This window comes from Haliotis rufescens, unplaced genomic scaffold (genome assembly GCF_023055435.1).
Source record: "Haliotis rufescens isolate VD_foot unplaced genomic scaffold, xgHalRufe1.0.p SCAF_18, whole genome shotgun sequence".
NCBI classification, from domain to species: Eukaryota; Metazoa; Mollusca; class Gastropoda; order Lepetellida; family Haliotidae; genus Haliotis; species Haliotis rufescens.
In genome coordinates, this window is record NW_025963868.1 from 4115733 (window position 1) to 4141452 (window position 25720).

The window sequence follows — 25720 nt, forward strand, 5'->3', positions numbered from 1 at the left end:
AAGTGGTTGGTGCGATATTTATGACGAGGTGTATATATATAACCTTTTTACAAATTTAATACAGAGTAATTGAAATATGCAAAGATAAGATATCATCACAAGTATTATAATTGAAGCCTCTCCTTATGTTTTATTCCATGTTAAGTTTACATGGCCAGATTGGCAAACAAGCCTGGCTGGGTTAAATTAATGCCACTCTGGGTTAAAAAAGCAAAAAATATGCATACATATATATTGTTTGGTTCGGTTTGACACATGAATCAAGATAGCATTATAATGGCTTACACTGTTGTGGTCAGTCCATGATGAACACGATAGGATGTTACAGTGATGTGTGCTGCAATATTCCAGCTATATTCTAAATAAACGAGTCTTGACCAGATAATCCAGTGATTGACATCATGAGCATCGATCACTGCAGTTGGGAACAATGACATGTATCAACCAAGTTAGTCGCCTCTTACGACAAGCATAGTCGCCTATTACAGCAAGCATGTGTTGCTGAAGACCTATTCTTCCCTGGATCTTCACGGGTCCTGTGGTAAAGAATCGTGCGGTGTTGCCAAGGGACAGATATATGTAATGGTTTAAATGAATGGCCTCTGTTTGATTGCAATGCGGAAATATTATATTGCTTAATTCCAAAAATTGTAATATATTCATATTTGTAAAAAAGGTTTGTATGCATTTTATTGTATTTATTGTATCATCATTGTACAAAACTACTCGTAAAGTAATTGTACACTTATTGTATATATAGATGTTCTTATTTGTAAAAAGAGGCGGTTGGGTAGCCTTGTTGTTAAAGCTTTCGCTCGTCACGCCGAAGACCTGGGCTTGATTCCCGACATGGGTACAATGTGTGAAGCCCATTTCTGGTGTCCCCCGCCATGATATTGCTGGAATATTGCTAAAAGCAATAAACCATACTCACTCACTCATTATTTGTAAAAAAGCTGGCATATTCTGTATATTTATGTTTTGTCATTGTACAAAATATGTTGTATGTTTAACAGCAGTTACACATTGTATTATATTATTATTATGTAATAATTGAATTGTCGTTGTGTTCATTGAAATTCCTGCATTCTGATTAACTGAATTGGTCACGTGTTATTATCCCCCGCCACGAAGTGGAAGGGGGATATACGAATGGGTGCCGTCCGTCCGTCCTTCCGTCCTTCCGTCCGGCCGTCACATTTCGTTTCCGGAGCAGATCTTGAAAACCGTACCATATTTCTTCACCAAACTTGGCACATAGATAGATCTAGTGGTAAACTGGTGCCTTTTGATAGTTTGGGATTTTTAAAAAAGTTATTTTTTGAGTTTCCATGGCACCGACTTTGATTTAGACTGAAAATGGAGGTAGTCCTCGTTTCCGGAGCAGATCTTGAAAACCGTACCATATTTCTTCACTAAACTTGGCACATAGATAGATCTAGTGGTAAACTGGTGCATTTTGATAGTTTGGGATTTAAAAAAAATATATTTTTCGAGTTTCCATGGCACCGACTTTGATTTAGACTGAAAATGGCAGAAGTCCTCGTTTCCGGAGCAGATCTTGAAAACCGTACCATATTTCTTCGTCATACTTGGCACATAGATAGGTCTAGTGGTGAACTGGTGCCTTTTGATAGTTTGGCATGTTTAAAAAGTATTTTTTGAGTTTCCATGGCATCGACTTTGATTTAGACTGAAAATGGCGGTAGTCCTCGTTTCGGAGCAGATCTTGAAAACAGTACCATTTTTCTTCACCATATTTTGCACATTGATAGGTCTAGTGGTTAAGTGGTGCTTTTGGATAGTTTTGGATTTTTTTAAAAAGTTATTTTTCGAGTTTCCATGGCAACGACTTTGATTAAGACTGAAAATGGAGGTAGTCCTCGTTTCCGGAGCAGATCTTGAAAAACGTACTATATTTCTTCACAATAAGGCTCAGTGAACATAGTTCACAGGAGCTAATGCATTGCACACACCCGACATGTCATATTGGCGGGGGATGTGAGTATTTCATGCTTGTTGTATTCATTTCCCAGTGAATGTACAAAATTAAGCCACGCCCACCGAGGATCACTACTTTTATTACTGCGGAATGTTGCGGAATCCCAATATTTAAGTCGAGGGAATTCCCTTTCTGCTCACATGTATTGTCATGCACAGGACATTTAGCGACTTTCATGCATATTCTAGTCGAAACTACCCTTTGAAACCGAAGGCCGAGAATAAATGAAACAGCAAACGTGCACGCTCGCTCGCCTGTTTTTCCCCCGCTCGCCTCAGTTCAACTTTCCTGTCCTCGGGTTTCATTTCTAACTTGCATTTTTCCAGCTGTGTTTAACCGTAATCAGGGAAGTAATGTTTGAATCTGGCGGTATCTGACCATGTTATTTGAAAACAGTCGCCTTGGTTACAGTCTGACTGTTGCAGTTTTTTTCGCCTCTTGCCTTAATTGACAGGTCCAATGAACATTGTTTGGATCCTACTCTCCGTTGATTAGCTACTGACTGTGTTGGCGTGTCACGTTATGTGCATAAATTAAACAATCACCTGATTCATGTCACGCCAGGAATGTTTATCAATCTCGTCATTTTTGTCTGTTTTGATATATACAACTGTTTTTGGTTAAACTATTGTGGATAAAATATGTTTTACGTTCTCGAATTTAATTATAAGCATTGACTGTGTATTTTTTCGGTTCATTGAGGTATGAATCGAAAAACCGATGTGCAAGCTGTATGAATCCACGTAGCGGATTCTTACAAAAGTTTTTGTCGGTTTTTCGATTCATACCTCAATGAACTGAAAGAAATACACAGTCAGTCCTTAATTATCTTTGAATAATGAAGCTGCAGCTGGTGTCTTGAAATCGACGTATGCTTTTGTATGATACTGATCTAGTGAACATATGTTATTGTTGATCTTTTCGATACTAAAGTCTGCTCAAATGTTATATTTCTTTATTTTGTTAAATGCTATCAACATCAATAAATACAAATTATGTCATAACCCTCCAAATATAGTGATCATTATGAAAGTATTATTAAAATATTATTGTCACATACACAAGAATACAGTCCCGTACATAATCATTGGTGATGTTTTCAGTGAAGTTATATATAAGAAATAACAATCAACAACATACTCTATGTAGTTAACGTAAGCCTTACTAAAGTCCAAAAAGAAAGAAAAAGAAACTGAATGAAGCAGTGCTAAAATATGCCCACATATACAGACAATAAACAGTCTTTGTATGGGCTGCATTAAGAAGTTTGTTCTTACGATATACAAAATAAACAGTGTATGTACAAAATATATTTTGTATATTTTGGATATATTGGAATTTTCCCTTGTTGTTGTCGTAACTGTTGATGTACACATCGCTCTGTGAAGACATGCTGTATATTGTGATCTTCCAAAGTGTCTATATCTTATGCAGCCTGACATGGGAACGTTAGACTTCAGTAGATCTCCGGCATGCTCTCATTTTTGTCTGTTACCAAATTTCCATAGAAGAGCTTCACAAGTTTAGGAAATCAAACCAGGGACCAGGAAAAGGTAGAATCATTCTGGAAACATGCTTATTTAGAACATGCATATGTAAGACTGGACTGGTTATATGAAATGTTAAGAAATGTATAACCCTGCTTTATGAGAACTGGTTACTTCGAATAATAATAATATTTATTCGTTAAAAAAACCTTCATGTTCTAAGAGCCAGCGAGGACAACACTTTGTATTTACAAGGAACCAGGTTATCATATCCAAGTACTTTTGAGAGATTTATAGAGGATTTGCGTAAGTGATGAAATAGGTCTTTGCTGGGTTTGCTTGGGTTTTCAGTACCTGCATTCCCTTATTATTTATCCCAGTTTGTTTTAATAGAACATTGCACAAATGTGTGAGCGCTTTCTTTGATTGAGCAAGTTAATAACTAGGACAACAACTGTCAAAAAATGTTGCCTTTGATAAATGGAGATATATGTGATCATGGTAACAGTAAATCAAAACAATTTGTTATGTGTCCCTGTTTGTGTTGCTCTAACAAGACACTTATGAGTGCTTAATCGATTTAGTAGTTAGGATAACTATCATAACTGAACACTGTTTTATAGACTTGGATGATAGCACTCCACTTACCTGTTGTATGAAAACTCTTTTGCACAAGCATACATCACATTCTTCAATCTTTCATTTGGCCTTTTCACAATACTTATGCTTAACATAGATTATAATACAAATGTAATCATGGATTCATGGGCTGATGGCCAATAACATACACTTACGAAATGAACTGAATTAAAAATAACAGAATCTGTTTTTGGTGTGTTTAAGGGGTTTGTAGCAGAGCAGTCTGAATGCTTCTTGGGTGGCTAGTCTTTGCAGAACAAATACAGGTTTAAAAGTAAATTTTCCTTGCAATCTCAATCAAATCAGATCTTAGTGCTTGCTGCAGCTACACAAATATCTGAAGATATCCCATTACAGGTAGAGTCAGATAAATGAACAGGTATGCAGGAAGTCAGCATTAACAAATTTACAGTAACATTGATTTGTAGATACATTGATAATTATCTAAAATTTAAATTATAATTATTTTAAATTTAAATTAACCACGCTAAATTTAACATTTGAAACCTCACGCTGCGCGTTCGGTTCCAAATTCAATTTAGCGGGGTTAAATCTACAGCTAACCTAGCTCTAAATTGAAAACACAGTATGTTTATCTCCTAATTATACGGCATAAATATCTTAGTAAGAGAAATGCTATCACCTCTAAGAATTTGGTCCCCCTCAAGGGTTGCAATGGGTGATACTCCAATATAAATGATACTGCAACGTCGACGATCGTGTTTCTTAAGCCATTTAATTGATAGACCTGGTTAATATTTCGAAGGCATCTTCCGATGCATCTCCAAACAAGACTTCAAAAATAATTGTTGAACTTACATTTTTTACTGCCGGACGACTACAATAACATATGACCTGGGTTTTCTGGCAGGGGAGAGACTAACACATTTTTTGGTTTTGATATAAGCCCTGAGTACGATCCCACTATTTATGATCTTAGTTAAATTATGAGCCTTACCCATCATCACATATGGTGGGGTAATGCAATATTCAGTATCAACTCGATTTTTTCGTCGACCATAGTCCATTTATTATCATCGTTGCGAGTAAGATAGTATGAAGTGTTTTTATTGAGTCTACTTACATCGACAACGCTTAAATCTCCTAGATTACCTGTGAATGTAACTACTTACCACTTGTATACATTATCTTGTAAGTGTAAAACGTATAACTTGCCATCGGTACCGGGTTTACCTAATCCTTCTGTGTCTCCGAGATTGGAAAGTGCAATTGTATTACATTGTCTAAGGTTATGCGATCCAGGTCCTAATGAATCAACCATTATTTATAATATGGAGTGTTATACTGAAGTATCCTATATGTACTGGTTGATGTTTTACATCTAATACAGAAATAATACCACGCTTTAATTTTTTATATTGTATTGATGAGAAAGATTCTGTTCTGCCGCTATTATATTTTTCATCTTTGACTGGAATAGCTCTTAGCAGAGTTGAAGTACTTTCAAGTTGAATATTATCCGTTGTACTGATCTGATCAAGATGGATGCACAACTCTTTATAGGGAACTAAATCGGACAATTTAATTCCATGCATTGTTTTGTTGGGTGGTATTATTCCCGTTTCGCCTTCAAGTCCAAGTGTTTCTGCTAAGATCTTTGCAAGAAATACTTCCTCTTCTCCAGCGCTTAATTTCAGACTCATTTTGTGTGAGACTAATTCCATTAGGCTTAAAAAATTCATAATTGAGTGAGCATACGCTGTAATACACATCAGGTATAACAATGCGAGTGTGATCAATACCTAATTCACCTTTTAAAAACTTATAATATTAGTCCACCGCGGGTTATACAATACATCATAGACAGCGACTTCAAGTTGACAAGCCGAGTTATCGATAGTATGAAGCAATTGAATAGACTGACCATTTGTTATTCCCGGGAGTGTAACATACATATTAAATATACAAATATACTATATCATAACTTAAATATGAAATCAACTTACATTACTAATCAGTCGATTTTAGTAAGTGCCTCTGGTGCTAATGTTTTTGTTAAATTCCCTGATATCTTTGAAAAATACAGGGTCACGGCAACTAGCGATAAAATGGTGCATGATTGGTTCCACAATCCAATGCAATTTTGGCAGAACCAGTTAATCTTTGTCCATATGGTGTTCCACAACAGGATGTGGTGTATCTCTTTATGCCCCTGGATTTCAACTAAATAAGTCTGTTTTATCATTTCACGTATACTATCAGATTAGACGTATTAGACGTGCTCCATTACCGCAGGATCGGGCATGGAATTCCACAAATAATCCGTACAATAGGTATTTGTCAGGAATTTAATATTTCTACGAGTTTGATTGGCGTATTAAAGGACTTAACCATGGTCTTGGTGTTCTGTACAGTGGACAAAAACTGTTAAAGAAGAAAGTGATCAACCATTCAATCCATTTCAGCCATTACAGAAAAACAATCTTTTTGTAAGAATGCATAATCTTTATCATGGCTGGGAACTTGTGAGTAACGATTGGAGAGGAGACCTTATGAGCTTTAAGAGTGGTTTAGCTTATATTGTTACAAAATTTGTGCAACTAAACGATACCGCAAACGCTTGGAATGAATTTCTTAATGATAAAACAAACAATATTTTTACTAGCCCAGAGTTGTAAGAGTTAATGAATCAATAAGAACTTGTATGGGCAATTCTTGGTGCACAGTCGCAAACACGAACGTGAATTATTGGTTCTGGGCGCTCGATGCGCAAAAACAGTTTGTCGCAAATGAGGAGGATCAAGTGATAGGTTATAATAATAAAATTGTTAATGTTTCCGATCAACAAAAACCAGGTATAAATTCAGATATTAATACCGAATTAATAACGCAAACAAACACAGGCGAAACGGGAATAGTCAAGCCACAGACATCACAACAGCCATCTACTAACACTAACATCTACATCTACTGACGCAGAACCACAAGTACCATCACATATTACAACTAAAAATCAACAACATATCGATGAAAAAACAGTGCTTATAGTAGGTGGAGTCGCAGCTGGTTTACTCATGATTTGGTTAAATAGTTCTTAATGAACTGATTTGGTTAAATAGTTCTTAATGAACTGATTTGGATAAATAGTCTTTAACGGATACGATCAGTGCCCACAAGTTTTGACTAAGCCAAGTAGAGGTCTTAGCTAACAAAATTCAAGAGCCAGGAAACAATACTCCCTATTTACCGGGAAGTGCAGTCGCGGCTTTCCCAGCGAGCTTTCCCAGTGCTTCTCCTAATAATGCTTTTAAATGTTTTTTTATCCACTCTTTTATGCCATTTGTATCACTAGGTGGTGTGGGTGGTAGTCTTAGTAGTCTTTGCAGAAAGTTTTTCTCGTGAGAAGTCTACAAAACCTAATTCATTAAAAACAGTGTTGCTGCCGTGTTTACTGGCTATTGTAGACAAGTCTTGGGGCTTACGAGTACAAGAATTCATAAGATCAATATCTGGAAACCCATGCAGTCGCAATATTCCTTTACTATCTATCGTAAACTTTGAATAGTCACGACATTTAAGACATCGTAAAAATCAATCGTAAATATTCTGGTTTCATCAGTATCGTCTTCGATTGTACTCGTATTATCAAAGTTATCTGGATTAAAATCATATATTAAACATAAGGTTACATAATTTCAATATAACAATGTCTTCGCAATACGGACGCAAGTTAAATCCACAACGTAGACTTCGAGATCAATTAGGGGTCAAAGCAATTCGTCAGTCTGTAACTATAACTAATAACCCGAGTACCATTGATCAGAATCAAACACTTCTGGTTCGCTTTCCTAATCTCGGCGCACACGATGTGATAGTTCCAGGAACTGCCCGACTATCATTTACAATAAGTTTGAATTCTACCGATGCTACCTGAGAGATCCTTCAGAACATAGGTCGTGCGATTGTTAAGAAAATCGCGATTAAAATTAGCGGTATTGAGGTTTTGAATATTGACGACAGAGATGTATATTTCTGTTACATTGATCTCTGCAGAACGGCTAAAAAACGGGAAAACTTACAGTACCAAGGTATTTGTAATCAGAACACATTGAGACTGCGTGTGAATGCTGATAGTGGTGATAATACCGTCGTAGGAGATAAGGCTGTTGCGGATGCATAAGATAACCGATTCTATATTCCACTGAACTTTGAATTACTAGATAGTCACATGCCTTTTTATCAAGCATCCCTAGGCGATAGGTTAGAATACGAACTCACTTTTAATAACTACAGCAGAGTAATCAAAGCTACCGAAGATCCTACTAGCTATTCTTTTGACAATATCTCACTGGAGTATGATATGATAACAGCTCCTGAATTAGCCAGACAAATTGGTAACCAGTATACCAGAAGTTTAGCCATTTTGTACGATCGCGTGCTTCGACACCAAAAGATCACCAGGAAAAAAAGAGATACGACGTGGAATATCAGTCTAAACGTCCCCGCTAGATCATTGAAGGGTATTTTAATGTTGTTTGAGGACCCCTCTGATGCATTTGAAAGAGATACCGAGAAGTTCTATTGCCCCAAGATTACAAAAGTAGAATTGACTATCGAGGGTGTGCCTACTCAACTATATAGTTAAGGCATGCAAGCATATCAACAGTGGGATGAGATTAAAAAAAATCCCTTCTATAAAACGAAGCCCAGAAGTTAACGCGGTTGTGAAACATCTGTCTCTCGGGGATGTATCGATGACTGAATTCCTTACCACGAAGTATGTGCTATGGCTCGACATGCGAACCACAGACGATTACCAACTACACAGCAGTGGACGGAGAATAGAAAATGCCAGCGAGGCTGTTACTATACAGATAACGAAGCTCTTCCAAGCGGCTGGTAAATTAAACATATATTTGTACGTGATTATGGACGCGTAACTTAATATACAGAATGGTAGATTCGTGCAAGCGATCTATTAATAATCTTTTACCTAAAGAACTGCCATGCGCTATCATCTGCGGGCAAACGGGTTGTGGAAAAACAGCTTTTATTCTAGATACTTTACAAAGTCATTATCGGGATGTTTTCGGCCATATTATTATTCTATGCCCGACTATAAGCGTTAATAAAACATACCTATTGAGAGATTGGGTGATGAATGATCCCCGGGTGCACAAAGTTGATCCAGGCGATCGTTTACAAGACTGTTTACGAGTATGTCATGAAAGGAGAATCAACCCTTTTCATAACAGACGACTGCAGTGCGAGTAAAGAACTTACCAAAAATAAAGATATGCTTTCATATTTAGCATTCTCCGGTCGGCATAAGCGTAAGATATTTATACTAGCCCGGTGAACTCGTAGAAGGACAACGTCGCACAACCAATCTCATTTAGTCTCTTAAGATATATAACATTAGTTGGTTGGTTACGAAAGAAGGAGAGCCTATTCTTTATAATCTTAAAGATGGCCTGGGCAGGGCATTTGTACGAGTTCCTTATAGTTCCCAACGATACAGTATTACCACCATAAACATAAGCGTAGGTAGTTACACCATCCTTATCAATCCATCTCTTTGTATCTAACGGGGATAATGATGTCTTGTTCATTCTTAATCCATCTATCCTGTGATTGACACTTCTTAAAGTGTTCATCTCGTGTTTGAATGTTCTACCATTGAATAATGCTTCTTTATACTGTTCGTGTTTGATATGCTTGTTTACCACATACTTCTTAACACCCTTAGCTTTTCTAATCTCCCCATTATCAGACTTCTTTATAGAATACATCTTAGGTCTTAATCCGACATACTCCGCAATAGGGGTCCCAGGACATTCATCCTTCATCTTACCTAACACCTTTTTATTTACTACGCTGTGCAGTGGATTATCTTTTGGGTAATCGCTTGTATCGTACATATCTATTTTTCTGCCATATCTTTATACACATCCTCGGTTTGTATTTCCATCAACAAAAAATCTGTGTCGGTATATAACACCTCACATCTATCGCCGTACTGCTTCTTAAATTCGTTGTAATAAAAAAAATACATTAAGTGTTTTGACAAGTCAAGAATACTCATACCAACGTACACCGGTCTGTTGAATTTTATTATTTTCTTCTGCATATGTAGTGCGGCTCAGTCGTTATCAAATATCTAACTTCTGTTAAAAGCCGGACTGGCTATAATTTTCCTGAGTCTTTCTTCCTCATTAGATCAGACTAATTTAACATCAACACGCTCCCTTAGATTCTCCATAGTTTTACCAAATACTGAGTTATTCATGAGCTTATATAGGTTCTTTCGAAATCGCTGGTAGCCATCTTTCTTAAATCTGTGTTCAGCCTTATATAGGGCTCCATCGAATGGGCTTGGATAAAACTTTAGAACTCTGTGTATTTTCGTTAGTTTCATTCCTAACGATAGATATAACTGAAGATTTCTGTAGTGAACTATATATTTTGTCTTATCCATTAAATTTGGTACGAGTTTTTCTACGTTAGCTTACCTAGTATTACCCATCAAGGAGTGTTGATATTCCAACATCCAATCTTTATTAACCATTAATCTTTTGGGAGCTAGCGGATAACTGTTATGGTCTTTATGTAACTCTGTTGGATATTCCAAGTCAACTTCTAGTATGTACCCTTTATCGGAATCATTCACATTGATATTGTGGATATCATCCACATCGATATCATTCACATCGACCCACTCAAACCCGCCAGTGTGTAAAGGTTGACTCATAGCCCATCCATACAAATTGTTGGAGTTGAGATATAATATATGCGTATCGGGTTTTCTCGGATCATAACCTTCCACTAATTTATTATTAGCCTTAGCAAACCTTTTCACCATCATCGATGTACCACCTCTTAATCCTTTCTCAATAAACAAGTGCATATCATAATCGGTGAGTAATTTTAGTTCTACACCGGTCTTCTTCGACAATTCATCCCACGATAGTCCGGGACTGGAATAGTACCATACAGGGTCCAAGCCATATTGTTTTAAACATGTCTTTCTAAATATCTCGAATATATCGGAGAGTAACAGTACATCGGTTTTTAAGTAGAGATCATGATAATCGCCTAAATTCTAACAACCTATTTTCTTACAACCTTATTTATCCTACACTGTCAGAGCATGTTAATAATCGGCATCGGTTATTTTAGATTCTGTTAAGTTACTATTGAATGATTCAAGGGGTGGTAATTTAGTTTCGTCGAATCTAGACCAATCATCCATATATTCGTAAGGATATACACCTTTTCTCAGCAACAAATGCTGTGTTAACCGATTAGTATATTGATCTGTTATTGCAAAGTCATTGGGATTGTTCACATTAGCTAAATTGTCGAGGGAAGATAAGAGAAACTGTACGGAGTCTATGAATTTAAGTCCATTACTTTGCTTATTCTAGCTTTTCCATCTTTGTCCGTATAATGTATAGTTTTAGTCAAGTGGAATTATATGTATTTTTCCATATTATAAGGAATGCATGTTAAGCTGCGGTCGGTCTTTGAGATAGCTTGCATGATGAGATGAGAATCATATCCTCTAAGGTTGTGAAACACAACGGGGATGGGTATTGTTTGAGAATTCATTTTTAGTTTCAAGTTACACTCGTTATGCCCCGCTCCCCGATAATTACCCCTATGGTGGCAATGATCTCTTATGGAATCCCCATTGAGTGGTTTATTACAAATATGACAACTCGTTGACTTCTTATAGACCCTCCAATCATCCCTCCTCATACACATGCGTTTCTTAAGCGATAAATTTTCCCTGATTATTCTCTCTTAGTTTTGGAGGGATTCTAGGAACTCTCCCGCTGCATCGGGACCTCTTTAAATCACGGGCGGGTTTGTTTTCCCACCCTTCCTTACAACTATATATCCAAACACACAAGGAATATGTTCTTGAGTTTTGTACGTAAAACTACATTCAGTATTGCATTCGGTATTTTCTATAGGTTTGAAAAGCGCTTTGAAGTCAGCGTAAATTATGTACTGTATTGGCATTTGATTACAATAATGTTCAAATTTTAATATATGTTTTCCCTCTTTAGGCATATATATCCTGAAAGCAGTCTGTCCAACACCTCTGCAGTCTTCTTTATGCATTTCTAATAGATCTTGTCTGCTGTACCCATGCAAGCATCTTTCACAGAAATATTTCTTTCCTGCATGTTTTGTTTGATCGCATAATAGCCTGCTTAAACTTTTTATCCATGTATAATGATATTTACCATCTTTTTAGATTAGAAATGAATTGATTCTGGGAATATGTTCCGGGGCGGAGCTTATCCTGTGTACAACAATTCCTCTAGAAGAATGTCCGAAAACATTTACAGCTAAATTATTTTGCTTTTCCACCTTATCAATTTGTGAGATTGGTGTAGGTTCGTCTATACCATCAAGGTTTAGTCCGTCGTTTGGAGGATAGCTAGAAGGTCTATTTGCAATTTTAGAATCTACAGGGAACAATGCAGATCTTATCATCATTCTGAAACAGTCATCGCCTTTATTTTTTTACATTAATTATGGCTTTTTTATTTTCATAATATGAGGGTAAATCTATATAAGACCAACCTTTGAAAGGCATATAATTTGCTATATCTGAATATAAATTATCGATTTTATCCACACCCCGACCCAAACCTCTATTGTCCAACGTTCTAAAGTTTCCTGTATCCGTTGAATTAATGTATCTAATGATGTGCTAATAGTATTGGTTTCGGTTATAACTTCTTGATTGCTCAGGAAATAAGGTTCGGTATATTCAGCACTATCATCTGCAATACTTTTACTCAATGACATTTTTACCATTAGCTGGTATTATATACTATTTAAATAAACTACTTGTTAATTTTGCTCGATACGATGGGCTTAACATCATTAACATCCATGTTGGAATTAACATCCTTCTTCAAACCTCTTAGATATTTACCTACGCCAGCTGTGGGTACAAATGTTAACTCATTATTATCAACAACAGTGGGTTTATCAACATCAACTGATCGATTATTACTTAGTAAAGCAATCAATTCAGCTTTTCTCATTCGAGAATAACCTCTCAGCCAACTTTTTTTTGCTTGAGCTTTGAGTTCTCTAACAGTCTGGAGTTTGTTGTATTCCAAACCGAGTAAATCAATCAATTCAGCTTTTCTCATTCGAGAATATCATAAACCCGATACTCATATATTATATCATAATATAAGCCTTCAACTCTCTCACAAAATCCATTGTGGTTTAATGGTATATACAAAATGTGTCAAGTGTCCTAATGGTTGTTTTTCATATATAAATACGTATTCTCCCCAACCTATTCCTCTCGTTGATGTAATCTCTCTTCCAAACGTAAATAATCTGCTTCCTGACCCTATCAGCACCGTGACTCTTGCATAAACAGTAACTACCTTTGACCCCAATCCCACATACAGAACAAACGTAATGTTTTTATCCCTGTCTGATGTAATAAGAATAGGTACCTCAGTAAACACCCACACATGGCTTCTGACATTGAATTGGCTTCCCCATGAGTGTATATCTACACAGTATCATGGTTATACACATATCATATCATTTGTCTGAAAGGTAAATCACATCTCCGCTGGTGAGTCATAGCTGTCACCGCTATCTAAAGCTCATAGGTTATGTGTATGTGTCATCGTGACATAGCTGAACAGCCAGTCAGCGCTATTTATAGATTAGCAGTCAGGGTTATTATTAATGGTTGATACGCAATAGAACATAGCTAAAAATAGCCACGCTGGACAATCCCAAAACTATAAATTTTATCTCGCGCTCTTTCTGAGCCTCTGACTGTGTATAAAACTGAGAGATTGTTGGTCTCGGTATTGTATCAAGTTTCTTTCCATTAACAAGCACAGCAAAAAAAATGCAGTTTCCGGTATCCGGATACCTGCCGGATACCACCGGACACTTACCCAAAACGCGTCCGGGTATCCGGTGGCAGATACCTTGCCGGATACCAGATCTGTGGTATCCGGCATGGACACCTCACCGGAAAGTATGTCACCTGGAATCCGGGTATCCGGCACCGGATACCTCACCGGATACCTCAATCTGGGTGTCCAGGGATCCGGCACTGGATACCTCATTCCGAGTTTCCAAAAACATGTCACAATTTGGGGGGTGCATTTTGTTCAATTAAGTGTGAAACACCTAAAAATATATTGGAAACTAACCATGAAAATTGAACATTGCTGAAGGTATCCGGCAGGTATCCGGCAGGTATCCGGCAGGTATCCGGATGCAATTTTTCGAGATGTCTTTCTCCTAACAAATAATGTTAGCCTGGGCATAGCAGATAGCTGTAGTAATATTCTGTGTTATTTTAGTTGTAAATAGCCCCTTGAAGTTGAGATCTATGGGCATGTACTTTTGGTGAAAACATTTTTCAAGTTCATATATATTTCAATTTAGATGTTCAGCGTATTAAATGAAAAGCATTCAGTCCTGGTATGATGGTATCCTTACATATCATCTTCATATTCCCAGTTTGTTTTAGCCTAGTGGTTGAAGCATTCGATTCACCACATCGGTACATTGCTTGGTGTCACCCATCATAATATTGTTTGAATTTTGCTCATAAAGTGGCATGACACCATACTCACTCTGACAAAAAAATGAAAGTCATTGGCTATGTGCTCACTTGGGCCTTTGTTCCTGGTGAGATTAAAAGTTTATTTTGGAACTGTATCAATACTTGTTAGATCTTGACAGACGAGTTTCATTGAAGTTCGAAACAGAATATCATTAACCCAAATGGGTGCATAAGACTAATGGCATCCTCAGAAAACACCTAATAAAGTACTGGTACATAAAAATATCAATGTAACTTTTCTACTGACATGGAACTAAAAACTTCGTTCAGTGAGCTGTATTAATTGTAGGAAAACATTCAGGGCATTAGTATATTTGATATATGTTAGCACCTATGTTATGAATGATCAATATCATATTTCTTTAAAGAAGCAAAACAAAAAAATTGTTAAGATAAAAAATCATATTTATTGATTTTATGACATTTCATTGGTTCAGTAACCAGAGGTGTTTGCAAGAACATTCAAAAACAGAAACAGATGCTTCAATGCCATTTTCTAAATAAACAAATTAGTCAAATCTCAGAAGAATTTCAAGGTAGAAGAATATCTTAAGTCAATAATGTTTGTGCAGTAAACCACAAAAGTCATTCAGATTTGTATAGTCAGCATCAGTGTACACCACATAAACAGTCTCACTGCTGTGGTATTGATTCCTTTAGACTTGATTAATGTCGTAATAAAACAACCTACAGAATCACACTGATGTGGCATTATTCATTCAGAATCATCACTTTCTGAGGTGAACCTGTTAGTTGTTCTGGGGAGGATTATTCATCATCCGGAGAGTCCTTTGTATGACTTGTCTGATCTGGTGTCATTGTGAAATCCAGGTGCCTGAAACAATTTATAACATCTATAAAAGCTTGTTATTAAAAATATAAGAAACACACATATATTGACAATGGGTAAAAATTTGGTTTCTCAATGAGTAAGGTAATGACAATTTATCAAGCAACTGTTAACCAAACCATGTTAACCAATGTAAAAAAGCCATAGCAAACAGTAAATTGTACAGAAAATACAAAATTGTAATTGATCTTCTGAAAACAATTCCTGTAGTGCCATAAGGCAGGCTCACCTGAATTTTTCTCAAATGTTTGCATTACATCAAAACATAAGGAAAGGTAAACAAGGCAATGCAAATTGCATAAAATAGGTTCTTATACATAAAAACAGAACTAAAGTATTTGACGTAATAAGCGCCTCGCTCTAATAAGCGCCCATGGGAATATTTGCTAATATATTGGCTAGTGAACAATCCCAATTAGGACCCTTTCCAATTAATCAATGTATACAAGACTTATTTATTTGCGTATAATACACACTTGTGTGTGATATGCATTATCATATTTTTATCATTTATCCTATCTTTAATTCAGATTAACAATAACGGCAAAAACTGCCAAATATATTGGTCAAGTGTAATCATAATTTAAGTAGTTCTATTTGGTTTTGGAACTTTTCAAGGGTAATTGTAAATCATTTGATTGTTATAAAGTTACACAGTATTGCATCTATCGTCTGTTTCTAAATACATTGGAACCTATCTTTGACTTGTGTGACATAATTGAATCATACCCCAAGTTCATTATGCATTGTTATGCATCTGCACAGAGTGGTCAAAGTCCTTGTCACACACATAGTTTGCTACAAGGCAGAATCCAATAAGTACAGTTGAGACATCAGGCTGTATCCAGACAAACTGTCTGATAACCTCAAGTATGGTCTTGGTCGCATCAAGGGATGTAGCTAATCCTAAATAAACATTAAACAAGTGACATAATCTCTTCTACAGAACCCTTGATCAAAGCCTGCCCCACCTTTGATGTTTATCATCACGTTACGCTCACAACAGCTCGTTAGCAAGATGAGCTCAATGTCAACTCATGGTGGATTAGGGATTAACAGGGCAATTAGTGTCAGGTGGGTATTATCACTTGCAATTGTCTGTTAATTACTTAATTGAGTAGTGACGGCTTAATTAGTTTCCAACCACACTGACTGTTATGCTACTTATCAAGCCAGTTTACTGGTAACATGTGTCTGTGGACCAAGGAAATGTATCATGCCAGATACTTAAAAAGTTCTACTCATAAGTAATAAAATAATGACAGTTTTGATATGCAATTCTCCCTACAAAGACATTTAACATTTGATATACATAAACTGTCTGTTGAAACTATGATGATGCTTATATACAAGTCGCACTAAACAACCTATTCATATACTGGTACCTAGCCAAACAAACATACTTTTTTTTATGTGTATGCACATGCTTGTACACATATACCTCTACTGGCATATCACACATACAAACAATCATTAGATGGATGTAATCTTTCAAAAATATTTTACATACAAAAACAAGTGAACAGATTCTGTAATAGCATGGTTAATATTGGGAGATGTTTTAGCATTTCCATTTTCACAGAATCGAAGGCATATCCTTTCATGACTCAGATCAGCTTGTAGTGATTTAAATTCACATAAAACTGATTCATGTCAAATGACCTATCCCGCATGTGTGGGACCTGTTATAAAAATACCATTCATTACTTATTTGTGTGTCCAAATTATGCTATTATTAGAAATAATAGGTATTATGATACAGCATGGATATGATATAAGAAAGCTTTATATGGAATTGTTGAAACTTATGTACAGGAAAACATTGAAATAAATCAATCAATACGTGCATTTATCTCAGAATCTGGTACATTTAATCAATATGGACTTCTCCTTCATTATCTACTTATAATCAGATGATTACATTATTGCTCAACTGATAGTTTGCAATAGTATAGAATTAGTATTTTATTAATACTTATTTTGTATTTCAGCATCATTTAGATAAGCCATCGGCTTGTTTGCAAATCCAGTTCACTATAAAAAAAATATATGTTTAAAACACATGTAGAACATATTGCAATAGTTAAGACCCGAAAAGAAGTTATGTGTAAGATCTTCAAAATGGTATCCACAAGAGCATGTTGTAGAATCATGTTGGTGTTTGTTGTTTAACTCTGCACTCAGCCATATTCCAACTATATGACGGCAGTCTGTAAATAATCAAGTCTGGACCAGTCTATCCAGTGATTGACATCATGAGCATCGATCCACACAATTGGGATACAATGACATGGATCAACCAAGTCAGGGAGCCTGATCACCCGATCCATTAAGTTATCTGTCACAACTAGCATAGGTTGATCATGTTTATGGGGACTAACTTCAACCTGGAATCCCCACGTGAGTAAGTATGCGGCTGTTAGCTTTGTTTGATGTTTAACGCCACACTCAGCAATATCGCAGCTATGTGGCAGGAATCAAACCTGGGTCTTCAGCACGAAGAGTGAACGCTTCAACCGCTAGGCTACCCCACCACCAAAAATTCCCCCATGATAAAGTTGTCATCATGGTTATTGTTCAACTAGTTCAAGTGAAAATGTTCATACCCTTAAAATGTCTTTTCTTCCACTTCACGATGATCTCTGATGCAAAACTTCCCTGTTATTAAAGCTGTTCTTGATTCTTCACATCTGGAAAAATATGTTGAGGCTATTAATCATTCTCACAGAGTACAGGGAGTATATGAAATAAGACAGTGAGTCACATTAGCATACAAATTATCCAGTTAAAGTAAACATATTTCTACATTATATACATAAGCAAATACTAACATATGATAGACAGGCTACTTGTCATATAAAAATATAATTATACATTTACTTACATGTTGGCTATAAAAGTTAATGTGTCACATGTGACAGGCTTACATGTGGTAAATTACTTTAATACGTGATCATTGTAATATTCACATATTCCTTACCTTAATGTGTCACTTCAGCTGCCAGCATGACCTCAGCTGCAATCTCAATATTTGGCCAGTTTTGACGAAATGACCGATCGTGTTCAGTGTATAAGCTGGGCCTCGTCTCTAATATAACTTGGCGCAAGTTGACGACGCGCATAGAGAGCCGGGGACCAGCTTATGTCGTGTTAACCTGGTTCCCGGCTCCCTATGCGCGTCGTCAACTTGCGCCAAACAATAATGTGATATTAGAGACGGGGCCCAGCTTAGTGTTAACCCGGAACAAGCCATTTTACCCATATTCCCCTACGGTCCAGGGCGCCATTTTAGAACATGGATGTAAACAAACCTCGTGTATCGATATACACTGTGATTCTTGATTACGATAAGCTTACCTCGTGTATCGATACATTGTTCTCATTCACATCCACTACGGAAATGCCGGCCGAAGTTCCTCTCAGCCATCCACAACGCGGAAGTCAACAGTATTTGGAAAGGCGATTGGCATTGCCAGGTACGTAGCAGGGCTTCGAGGCCTTATGATTTCTGTGCAGAGATCTTATGGAACGGATTGATGTAGATATTTTCCTGCTCTACATACTTTACCGTAAACGCCAAGGGTCCTTTTTTTAGTATTATGGTCAACTGTTTGTTAGCATAAGAGGCGTAATGGATTTGTGGTCAAAACAAGATGATCCAAATTAAATCCGCTTTTTTATGGATAATGAAGAAAAGTACCAAGATCTAGGAACGATTATTAACTCTTAACTTTCGTGGGATGCTAATACAGATTATAATTTACAATAATGGCCATCAAAGACTTTATTTTTTTACGCTTAGGATATTGTTATAATTACACTGTTATGTCCTTGTTTTGTATAAGCTATATAACTTAATCATTCAATATTTCATGGAATGACTCTGACCTTGGCGAGGATCTTTTTTGCAACAAGTGATTCCTTATGTAAAGTGTATGTTGAATGACCCTGGCTTTGTTGTCAAATAATTGTTTGACAGTTGTTAAATATGGGGTTATGTTTTATCTCTGAATGTTTGGGATGAAATATTTTAATAAGGACAGTTCTAAGTTGGAAACTCAACTGGGGCCTTTTCAATTGAATTCAATGTACAGCATGTACAGTTTGGACATTTCTCTAATGTGAATGCTACTTATGTTTGCAGAATGTCTGGATGAATGAATGAGTCAGTCATCTGCACAGCATCAATGGAAAAAGGGAAGCAATGAGGAACAAGAGAAGAATAGCAGTGAGTGGTAAATATTTGAAATTATTCTGTTTGGTTCATCATGTTCATGTAGCTATTCTGCAAATATTTCTTCAGTTTGCTTGTTCTTTATCACCTGTTGGCATGGATGGCCTAATTATCAAAGGCACTACAACTTGCTGTGCATAGTTGCATCTCTTGGGCTTGACAGAAACCGATGGTCGTGGGTTTGAATCGAGGGTAGCATCATACACTTGCTTGTGGGTTTCATCAAAGTGGTAAACATGTAAGACCTGCATCACTTCGGGCTTTTCCACATCAAGCTTACATGCCATGATATAACTGGAATACTGTTCAAAGAGGCGTTAAACCCAATTCACTCATTTAACACCACATCCAGCAATAGTTCAGCTAAATGACAAGGATTATAAATTAATCAAATCTCAAATCTCAACTAGACAAACCAGAGATTAATGTTATGAGCTCGATCCAGACGCACCGATGATGACTGTTATGGACAACATCCCATGTTATTGGGTACGATTACGAGCTTTCAATGAGCCCACTTGCTACCTCATCTATTACTTTGGCTTGTATGGCAAGCATAGGTTGCTAGGAACATTTTTAAGAGATGTCAGTTAATGATTGTTTCAACTCATCAGCATGGAACAATATATATCTCAAATGTTTGGTATATAACAAAACTCAAAGATGATAAATTAAGTGAATTTGCTGCCTTTTATCTGTAAGTACATGTTGCAACAATTCTTTTCTTTTGCTACAATCTTTATACATAATTTTGCAGAAACTGAAGTCCAGCTTGAGATACCCGGGTGACAGGTTGACAGTCTGGAAGGACCCTTCCAGATATCCGAAGTGATTGGCAGACAGCGATGAGGAGAGTCCTGTTATTTCAATGGGAGCCTACCGAGAAGTTATATGCCAATTGACACTGGGACACACTCACAAAGGGTGGTCAGGCAAATGGGAGAAGACCAACCAATGCCAAGTCGGAGTGGGATCCTTCAAGGACGTTGAAGAAATTATTGTCTTTGGCCATGTGGTAATCACTTGAAAGGAATGATGTTTGCGACTACTTGTCTATAAATGTGGACCCAAACACCAAATAGAATGTTCACAATTCTACTAACACAATGCAACAGGGATAGAGCCCATCTGGCCTCCCCTCATCCTGGTTCCTGTTTTTCCATGGCAATATAGAAGGAAAAGGATGTTTGAGGGCAAGTAACTCTGAACTGGTGAGCATGGTCTGCTGATGCTTTCAAGCGAACAGTTATCCCGCTCTGTTATGAGTATTGAAGAATAGGAGGAAAGTGCATACTGCATCAGGAACCATTATATGAACACTGTTCAATGTTTGATATATGCATATAAATAAAAGAAATTGATAATTTGTTTGTTGTTTGTTTCTTTAGCCAGCTGTGTAAATGGGGATTTTCCAATATTTTGCCTCAGTTTGATAGCCACAGTTATCGTATAAAACCATGCATTGCTTGGACATCTTTGGAATAACACATTGATCTGCTATGTCAAAGGTCAATGTCACAGCCAGACAAAAAAATTGTTAATGGCCAAACTCTTCCTTAGGGCAGGGATAGAAGTTGGCAACAGGTCATACACTTACTTTTTATCCCCCGGCATATAATACGGGGGATATAGTGATCAGCCTGTCTGTCCGTCTGTCCGTCCGTAATCATTTCCTTTTCCGGGGCAGGATTCCCAAACCATTCAGTGTATTTGATCGAAACTTGGCAACTCTTATCAGGCACATACTGAAGTGGTGCCTTTTGATATTTTGGGATTTTTCTAATTTTTATTTTTTTAAATTTCTATGGAATGAAGTTGGACATAGACTCAATTGGGGATGGGGTTCGTTTCCGGGGCAGAATTCGAAAACCATTCAGTGTATTTGATCGAAACTTGGCAAAGCTATCATGCACATACTGAAGTGGTGCCTTTCAAATTTTGGGATTTTTCTAATTTTTTTTTTTTTTTTTTTTTAATGGAATCAAGTTGGACATAGACTCAATTGGGGATGAGGTTCATTTCTGGGGCAGAATTCGAAAAAAAAATGTATTTGATCGAAACTTGGCATTCATATGGATGCGACCATGGTGGATCTTTTGTGGGTAAACAATGTATGCTTCTGAAAGAACATTCAACTGTTGACTCATTACATACAGAAATGCACTAGTGGTTACTTTACAGACAGCTGCCGGGGGGATATGTCATCTTTCTGATGACTCTTGTTCTCTAATGTGCTATTTCCCGCAGAAGTCTAAATAACTCTTATACACATAGTTGTATATCATTGTCATATGTTTGTCAATATTACACTGAATGAAGCACTTTACAATTGTTTTTGAAATAGTCGCAACTGATATTGAAGGTCAAATTAGCTTTCAATGTCTTTCAGTAAAAATGTTCACAGTAACTGAGGAACAGCTCTCTGTAGTGTGATGAAATCTGGTACATGACACCCTCAGAGTGAGGCATATTGTGTTTCAAACTTAAATGAAGCTGGTATGCTCATAACAAGTACTTGTACCTTTACAAATAATCATATTATCATCTCACTAGGACCAAAGGCCCAAGTGAGCACACAGTCGCTGAGTTTATACTTTCACTCAGAATAATCTGGAAGTCTGAACATGAAATTTAAGGATATCATCATACATGTATTAGAACTGATGTTTGTTCATTAAACAGCTTAACATCTAAAAAGAATTATAGATGAAATTGAATAAAATTGTCTTCTCCAAAAGTACATGGCCATAGATCTCAACTTTAAGGGGATATTTACAACTAAAATGACACAGAATATTACTACAGCTATCTGATATGCCCAGGCTAACATTATTTACCAGAAATAAGACATCTCGAAAAATTGCATCCGGATACCTGCCGGATACCTGCCGGATACCTTCAGCAATGTTCAATTTTCATGGTTAGTCTCCAATATATATTTAGGTGTTTCACACCTAATTGAACAAAATATACCCCCAAATTGTTACATGTTTTTGGAAACTCAGAATGAGGTATCCGGTGCCGGATTCTTGGTATCCGGTGCGGATCCTTGGACACCCAGATTGAGGTATCCGGTGAGGTATCCGGTGCCGGATACCCGGATTCCCGGTGGCATACTTTCAGGTGAGGTGTCCATGCCGGATACCACGGATCTGGTATCCGGCAAGGTATCTGCCACCGGATACCCGGACGCGTTTTGGGTAAGTGTCCGGTGGTATCCGGCAGGTATCCGGATACCGGAAACTGCATTTTTTTTGCTGTGAAGGAAGTATTCGTGCATGGCAGATTCAACATCCTTAAACGTTTGAATTGAATGCCCCTCTTTGGGCAGTTCATCATCAATAAAATCTAATCTTAATATCCTATTTCTGGCCCATTGTGACCCTGGCTGTTTCAAGTTGTTCTTATGCTTTATTATGTCATTAACGCTCTTCTCCTCTCATACTAGAAAAAAAAAAAATTACTCCCCGAAAAAGCTAGAGCATTAACAATAGCTTCACCGACCAACATCGCAATTGTTGCCATATTCAAATGTTCAATAATATAAAATATTCAAATGTTTAATTACTTCATTATGTCTTCTGGGATAAACCCTTGTTTGATGAGCATATCTTTTGTTGCCATTGCCAATCCTATATGAAGAATCATCATACCGATATCATAACCATTAAAATCATAGCCATGCCGCTGACCACCGCTGAATGATACGTTGCATTTACCAACATTTTATCATCTGTAACTGGAGTAGTAATGCCTTTATAACATTATATGAGGGCGTACCTCTAATTGAACTGGTTGTTGTGTAATCGGGGATGACGTTTTCTCTTCTCTGGTCTTATAAAACCGCTATAGTAACAACCCCCAATGCATAGGGAGACCAAGTTTTAATCGGACGACTATGTTCAATATTCGAATTGTGTATTAGTTTTGACTTCCTCGCTAGTGCCCCCTTCCTACCAGCTGCGACTTTTCGAGGATTCTTAGTCTCTCTGGCTTGTGATTTCACAATTGCTGGTATTTCCTCATTCACTTGTTGTATTTCCTTGTTCACTTGTTGTGTTTCCACAAACTGTTGTGGTGTCACTTGATTCTCCATTATTCGTAAGTGGGCACGTATGTTTAAATTGACTTCCTCATTCACTTGTTGTATTTCCTTGTTAACTTGATGTGTTTCCACAACTGTTGTGGTGTCACTTGAGTCTCCATTATTAGTAAGTGGGCACGTATATTTAAATTGACAATACCTAGCCGTTATTAAAGCGGTGGTCACCAGCGCTAAGAACATTCCGTATCCATGATAAAACTCACAGCTTACTGCACTTATAGCGTGTTCGATGAACAGGTCTTTCTCTAGAGATTCGCATTAATATGGGCGATGATCTGCCGGGATAGGAAGAAACGTACTAGCTTCGACTGTGTATAGTTGTAACATAGCCGAACCAATTGTTTTAGTCATGGTAGCTCCCAGTCTAGACTCGTAGTGCGCGTACAATTTTTTCGTTTCTCCATGCTTGGTATAAATAACATCATTTTCACGTAGACATTCCTCAAATGAATCTCGGTCTTTGCAATGAAACATTTTGAACAGATTTTCAGGGCGACGAATGAGAATGCAGCCTACACGTAAACGAACGATCACAACAACAACAAAGGTGAGTGGCATGACGCATCTGTTTCTTTTTTTTTCAATTTCTTTTTCTGCAATCCGAATTGTTGTTTGCCGGTTTGTCGTATGTCCTTGTATTTCGCTCAATTTGAATAAAATTTATTTCCATATTCATGTTCGTTTTCTTGTTTTTTACATCTTAATTTAAATTTTAGTAACTGTAATAATTATTTATTTATTAATTGATTTTTATAAAGTACTGATTTAATTTATTATGCAATTGTAAATAGCATTGTTTTGTAAATATGTTATCACAACTTGTATATTTGCAGAACTTGAATTTACGATCTTTCTGTCCTTTTACAATCTTCCCCTCCTTTCAGATCAATCTGTGATATCTTCTCTGTGATGTCATTCTTATAGTAGCTGTGGTTCAATGTTCAGGTAATGTGATAAATTACTATTTAATTACTTAAATACTTTTTGTTTCAAATCCTGAAAAAGAACAAAATAAATCTGATATTTGTGTTTTTGCCTGTGTTAACGAGTTTACCTGCGTTAACAAGTTTACCTGTGTTAACGAGTTAACCTAAGAGGCTGTAAGTGTATCATAAGTAATATGTGACATCAGTATCGAAAACAAAGTCGGTACCAAGTGTTGTAAACTTGTTTATTTGTTTACAGATGTGCATGAAGAGAATTTACCTGTAACACCTGGGATTACCTGTGCCGTCCAAGATGACAAGACCACCGTGTTATGTTTACCTTGTATCTGTGATTTTATTATGTGATTTTTAATACAATTTGAGCCAAAATTCATTTTCTGTTATCATTTTTTCAGTGTTTTCAAGTTTTACTTCACTTGTAAACACCTGTAATTAGAAAATAACAAAGGTTAGAGACAATAACAACAAAGAATATTACAGTATACTTAATCCTCTTTACAATGGTATATTATAAATTTATATTAAAAGCAAGTTTCTGGTAGAAAAAGTGCATCAAAAATGATAGTGTGATTTTCCAATAATACTGCCAGGGAGGCCAGTGTGCAGGCCTTGTCAGTGTCAGGGACTGCAGTGTTTCAAGGGACATAACTCTGGGGCAGCCAGGGATGAAATAGTTAACAACGCATCTTCGAAAGACACCATAATTGTTTAGTATTTCTTCTTTTTACTTTGCATCTTCTGGCTGAAAGTGAAACTGTTTGAAACTTATTGTATTGAATCCATTGATGATTGTAATATTCATAGTTTTCTATTTCAAGATTTTCTCAATTGAGTTGATGATAATGTGTCTTTTCTAGTC

The 25720-nt window shown here is 36.7% G+C and overlaps 1 long non-coding RNA gene across 1 annotated transcript; it reads left to right on the forward strand.

Moving 5' to 3' along the window:
• The first annotated feature begins 24329 nt into the window (after positions 1–24329).
• On the forward strand, positions 24330–25196 carry LOC125381471. The gene is made up of 3 exons (XR_007221786.1): positions 24330–24461; positions 24799–24859; positions 25100–25196. It is a non-coding gene; the product is annotated as an uncharacterized LOC125381471 (long non-coding RNA).
• The last annotated feature ends 524 nt before the right edge of the window (positions 25197–25720 follow it).